Source organism: Medicago sativa, chromosome 5, assembly GCF_051527215.1.
Source record: "Medicago sativa cultivar Bolivia chromosome 5, Bolivia_mono, whole genome shotgun sequence".
Taxonomy (NCBI): Eukaryota; Viridiplantae; Streptophyta; class Magnoliopsida; order Fabales; family Fabaceae; genus Medicago; species Medicago sativa.
In genome coordinates this window covers 60,352,309-60,358,362 of record NC_140753.1, presented here as the reverse complement: position 1 = coordinate 60,358,362, position 6,054 = coordinate 60,352,309, and the positions used below count along the sequence as shown (strand labels likewise).

The 6,054-nt window shown below is 31.0% G+C and overlaps 1 pseudogene; it reads left to right on the top strand.

The window, feature by feature from the left end:
• The first annotated feature begins 2,184 nt into the window (after positions 1 to 2,184).
• Positions 2,185 to 3,974, top strand: LOC146923651 (E3 ubiquitin-protein ligase SINA-like 10; annotated as a pseudogene).
• The last annotated feature ends 2,080 nt before the right edge of the window (positions 3,975 to 6,054 follow it).

The following is a 6,054-nucleotide window of genomic DNA, read 5'->3' as shown; positions in this document are numbered from 1 at the left end:
CATGTTGTATTTGATCTAAATTGTATTCCTATCCACATCCACCATAAATTGTCTTTAGACGATACATTCTTTTTAACAACCTCTCGATTTGCACCACAACATCCACCATAACTCACTTGGGTCCTCGACTTATATGCTCATATTTAGGAATTATCTCATCCAATACAAGCGACTCTTAACAAGTACACCCTCCGGTCACTAATATAAGCAAAAATTAACATTTTATATTCATTCATTAAATGATGTATGTGAACTATAATAAAGAATATATACATCATTAATTGAATGAATCTAAAATATAAATTTTTGCTTATAATAGTGACCAGAGGGTGTACTCCCTCTGGTCCTTTATATAAGAAAAGAAACCAAAAATCATCAAAACCAAGACAATCATTAGTTGTTGCAATTTTTTGAATATTTTTACAAACATGCCCTCATAAAAATTTGTGAAGTATTAAATATACTCACTAATATTGAAAAGACCAACATTAAATGAGGGTTAGAAACGTTTTTTAAACAATAAATGTACCTTAAAAGTTGTGATTTTTTCTTATAAATATGACCAATTTTTTTTTGAAAATTTTCTTATAAATAGGACCGGAGGGAGTAATTCACTTTGGAGGGTAAAGTAAATATTATCAACCATTAATTAGAACATTAAGGATGTATACTAGAAGTGCATCATAACAATCAAGAGTTTTTAAATTAACGATGCTTGATTTTCTCAATTTAGAGGAGTCAAACTCCTCCAAAAATCGACATTATTTGCACTAATGACATAAGTTAGCATGACCCTTAATGTAATTGGAAATATCAAAATGGTAGTAATAAGCTTAAATTATTTGTGTAGAAAAAAAAAACTTAAATTATCATTTGTTAACAATAAAGAATAAGACTTAACCTTTACTAAATAATTGAATTATTTAGTACTACTTGTTATTATAATTGTAAATAACAATTCTCATAGCCTACGGGTGAAATTATTTTTAACCTAAATTAGGGGCATGAGTTAGATTATCCGTTAATGCATTTTGACATTAGAAATAGAAAAAGAATTGTGATTATCGTTAAAAAATATAAGAATTTATATTATATTTGATATATTGTCAATGAAAAAAAAAGTTTTTCTTTAAAATAATATTGTAATATATACAAATCCTCGTTGAATTGCTTTCAAATTTTTCTTTTAGTTATATGAAATGAACTTTGTTTACAAATACTCTATGGTGCACGTTTTTACTTGATCCATAGTAGTTTTTTTTTTTTTTTGCAGATATATATTGTTTGACTTAACTTAAATTATCATCATCATCTTAATATTATAAAGTAGTGTAAGCAACATTCTTTTTTGAACACTTTCTCTAACATTCACTCCCTTATTGATTTAAATCTATGTTGGTCTACATTTTGGAAATTGAACCCACATAAAATGGTAGGACATGCAATGATTTCAACCAACAAGAGAGTGAGTGTTCAAAAGAGTGTTGCTAGCGTTTCTCGTGTTAATAATACTACTCTCTCCGTTTCAAAATGAGTGTCGATTTAGCCAATTGCACACAGATTAAGGAATGAAATAATATTGTTCAAAGATATGATATTTTTACTAAAATAGCCTCATTAGCTATTGGTGCATTTGCCATCATTATAAATTAGAGTACAAAATGATATTATGGAAGTTGTGTGCATAATAATAATTAAGGGTACTATTGGAAAAAAGTAATTAATAGTACATTGAAAAGTGAGAATGACATTTATTTTGAAACAAATTATTTTTGCTAAAATGACACTCCTTTTAAAACGGAGGGAGTAATATAATACAATCTGTCATAAAATAAAAAGAATTCAAATAGATGGACATGTACCAAAAAAAAATATATTAATTATTAAATAGAATTGGAAAAGATGCACATTCATCAACACATTTTGCTATGCGTGTCATTGGCTTTAAAACCGAGGAAAGGAATCAGTAGCGGTTAAAACCATCGAAAGCAACACATGCATCAAGCACCTGGACTCCATTCTACAATTTCTTTGTGAGTATTTTTGTTAAATGTTATTTTCAGCAGCAACTACATTAGTTTTTTACTAGAACAACTTGATTATTTTTTTAGTCAACAATATGATTTTGATTATATAAGAAAGTTTTAATGGTTTTTCAATAAACTTTGATTAGTGAAAGGTGTAATGGAGCCTCTGATGATTTCCAACCCAAAATTGCTTGATTGCTGCAATTGTTCTCTGCCCTTAACTATTCCTGTCTTTCAGGTATCCATTTTATTTTCTTTTTAATAAGTTATTTTTGACATATGAGAAGAGTTAATTTGTTGTCATTTATGCAGTAATGTTTCAGGTCCTTATATTTGATACTATTTTCTATCTATTATTTTTTGAGGGATATTTTCTATCTATTATATTTCAATATTTGTATTCAACAGTGTACGATACGCCCCTTAAGTTCCCAGGACTATTCAAACTTGCAAATTTTCAAGTGTCCGCTATAACATTTTATTTTTTGGCTTCCAGCCACAATTCGTCATTGAGTGCATTGATTTTAATTTAGAATAATTAACTAAATGTTGGTTAAACTTTTAATTGCATTGCTTGCTAACAAGCCTTCCAAAGAAATGACTTATTTTATTCTAGCAAATGGTTCATAATCTAATTTGATTATTTTCTTTTATGTTGCAATACCTTTCAGTGTGATAATGGTCATATTGTTTGCTCTACCTGCTGTCTTAAACTTCGGAACAAGTGTCACAAGTGCTCATTGCCCATTAGCTCAAAACGCTGTAAAGCCATTAATAATCTATTGCTATCTATTGAAATGCCATGTTCGAATGCAAAACATGGTTGTAAAGAGAAATTAAGTTACATTGGTAAGAGGAAGCATGAAGAAGAATGCATTCATGTGCTATGTGATTGCCCTGTTTCAAGTTGTGACTTTGTTGCATCATCAAAAGTGTTGTCTAAGCATTTCAGTGATAAACATGGGAAGTCTCATGTCAAATTTTTTTATGGTCACTCCATCATTGTTCACTTCAAGTCCAATACTAAAACCATTGTTTTTCAAGAAATAAATGATGGCAAACTATTTATTCTCGATAATAGAACTACACTTTTAGGAAATGCAGTCTATATTTGTTGCATTGGTCCTAACTCTTCTGAGTCTGAGTATAGTTATGATATATTGGCTAGGTCTCAGACATGCCAACTGAAATTACAGTCTTGCGAAAAATGTCCAGCAGTTTACTTTAGCAACTCTACCATCAGAGTTCCTTGTGATTCCAGTGGGCTCTTCTGAATCTCTCAACCTAGAAATTTGCATATCTTGCATAACCCCCATGGTACCTCCTATCTCCTTTTCTTTCTTTGCTTTGGTTTTTTTTTTCAAATAAAGTCTTATTATTTTATTTTATGATTTGAATTTATACTCTTGCGTTTTATCTGAAATTCATCATTTTTTCAAATGAGAAAAAGGTTGCTAGTGTTTTCTATTTTTCTATGAGTCTCAAATTTTCTTTTATTGATTTGATCTTGAATTTCTTTTTCCCTGTTATGCTGTAATAAATTTTGCAAGGGGTTTTGTTTTCTTTCTGCTGCTTTTATCATTGATTAATGTGTTGGCAATTGCGGTGCAGATGGAAATTTTTATAATGAACTTGACTGGAAAGAGTATCACCCTGATGGTTAATAGTTCTGACACAATATTCAACATTAAGGAGATGTTTTTTGACAAGGAGAAGACTTTTTCGGTGCACCAACCATGTCTGCTCTTTGACGGTAAGGAGCTTGACGACCGCTGGACCCTTGCCGATTACAACATCCAAGAGAAGTCGACCATTGACCTCATTCCCCGCATCATTGGGGACTAGATGAATTCACACTGCACCACCACCGATTTCTATATCCAAGTGCAGTCAACCGTCCACCTCATCGTCTGCTGCCATCGCCGACCCTTGTCTCAAAGTTAATCACCCTATAATTAGAGAAATCATAGGTTATTGATAATTTATATGTCTTTGACTTTTTTCATATCTTATTAAGGATTTGACAATTGTTCTTGTTTTGTCTTGAAGTGTAATGCTTTTTTTTACGGGGGATGATTTTGAGCATATTTACTTTTCAACATTAGCCGAAATCGTACAATAATTATGACATGGTGATACATTCTGTGACTCCTGCAGTAGAATATGATTCAATTGAAAAAAGTCAAGTAACTTGAAATAAAAGTACAGAAGTTATATTTATTTGTGATTCTCTTTGTGATAGTACATGAAGGGAGAAGAATCAAATGGAACAAGATATTAGGTTAGTTAGTTTGTTCATGCATGAGTACCAAAAAATTGATCTACAAATTGGTTAGCCACTGAGTCATCTATGTTCTGAATTTTCAAACCAGAGATTACCAAAAACAAATATCACTATTGTTCAAGATTGTTAGAAAATGTTCTTGAATAAGTTTTTATTAAAATACTTGAATGACTCTTTGAATTTCAGAGTTGTGGGATATATGGGATATCTTTGCTAATGACTCATTAAATTATGTAGTATTATTTAATTTCTTTCTCTTTCATACTTTCACTTTTATATGTGTGTGCCTAAATGAACTACACTTATGCTTGTTACCAAGCAAGTGCCTAGTTTAGGCACACACAAGCCATATATTTAGTTAATTGAAATTTTCTAGAGTGGTACAAAGGGGTGTACACATTAAGGGTGTCAACCTTTCTTTATTCAACCATGATTCATTCAAGGCACCCTTTAACATAGCAAGAAGGACAAGTTAATCAAACAAGTCAAGAATTCAAGACACGATAGATTTTGCAATGTTTCAATTTCTAAAGAGGCTATTTCACTTTTCTGTCCTAATTTTGGTATTTATGATCATGTTATGTTCAGGAGATGAGTTATTATTATGATCAGTCTCATTCTTTATTCAGTTTCCTTAACGCTATTGATTCCAATAATGTACTCAACATTAGCAAGATATCACATCCATGCTTGATCAATGGTGTAAGATGCAACTCAAATGCTACCAATATTGTAGAGACAAGGCTTCATAACATGAACCTTTATTTGATGCAGATTCACTATACAGACTCCAAAAGCTTAAAATGGTTAGTATAGCTAACATTTACAAATATCAAAGCAATGGAAGTTTGCTCAATCTTTTAAATGGTAAGCTATGACTGTAAATATTTGTTAGTTGCAAGACTCCGCATAATAACCTTCAACTGATCACAATCACAAACAAGTATTGTATTTGCGCGCACACATACACACAATACATCCAGACTCAAATTCGTGGTAAAATCTATGTATTCACCGCACTCAAGAAATTAGAACCCAGCTTTGATGAAGATGAAATGAATGCATAAATTATTGATTAAAGGGAATCCAAATACATTTTAGACTTGATCATTTTCTTTGAACGCTTTTGATTTCCATGTAATAGAGACTCCTCCGAGGGAGCTTCAAAATATTCTCTTTGATGACAGATCCGGCGCTTGCATGCCTTCAAATGTTCGTTTAGTTTTGTAGTTTTCTTCTTGGGCTTTTGCCCTCTTTTGTACCAAAAAAAAAAAAAACCACACATTTGAACATTGTATTTGTCCATTAAGTGTCAATGGTAAAAGATTGAACCTGTAACCTCAAGGGTCAAACTAAATATTTTCCGATGTCTTTGATTCATATTCTTCTTTCTCTATGCACAATTATGAAAAATACTATATTAAGAGATGATGTTTAGACCACTTTTTCCATCAATAAAGTTGTTATCCATTCTTCAACAAAATAAAGTTGTTGTACGGTTTCTTACTTTTGGCTCAAACTGAATACCTTTGGCATCTTTTTGAATGATGAATTTGTTATTTTTTTGAACTTTTGAAGTTCGATTTGGTAGTGGAATTAAGTGTGTGTTTGGTGTGACGGTGGCTAAAATTGATTCTGACAAAATTAATTTTGATAGAATTGATTTTGGTTAAAAGCGAGTTGAGTGTAAATTGATTTGTGTTTGGATACTTTTATATAGAAGTGATTCTTATTAATTTATTT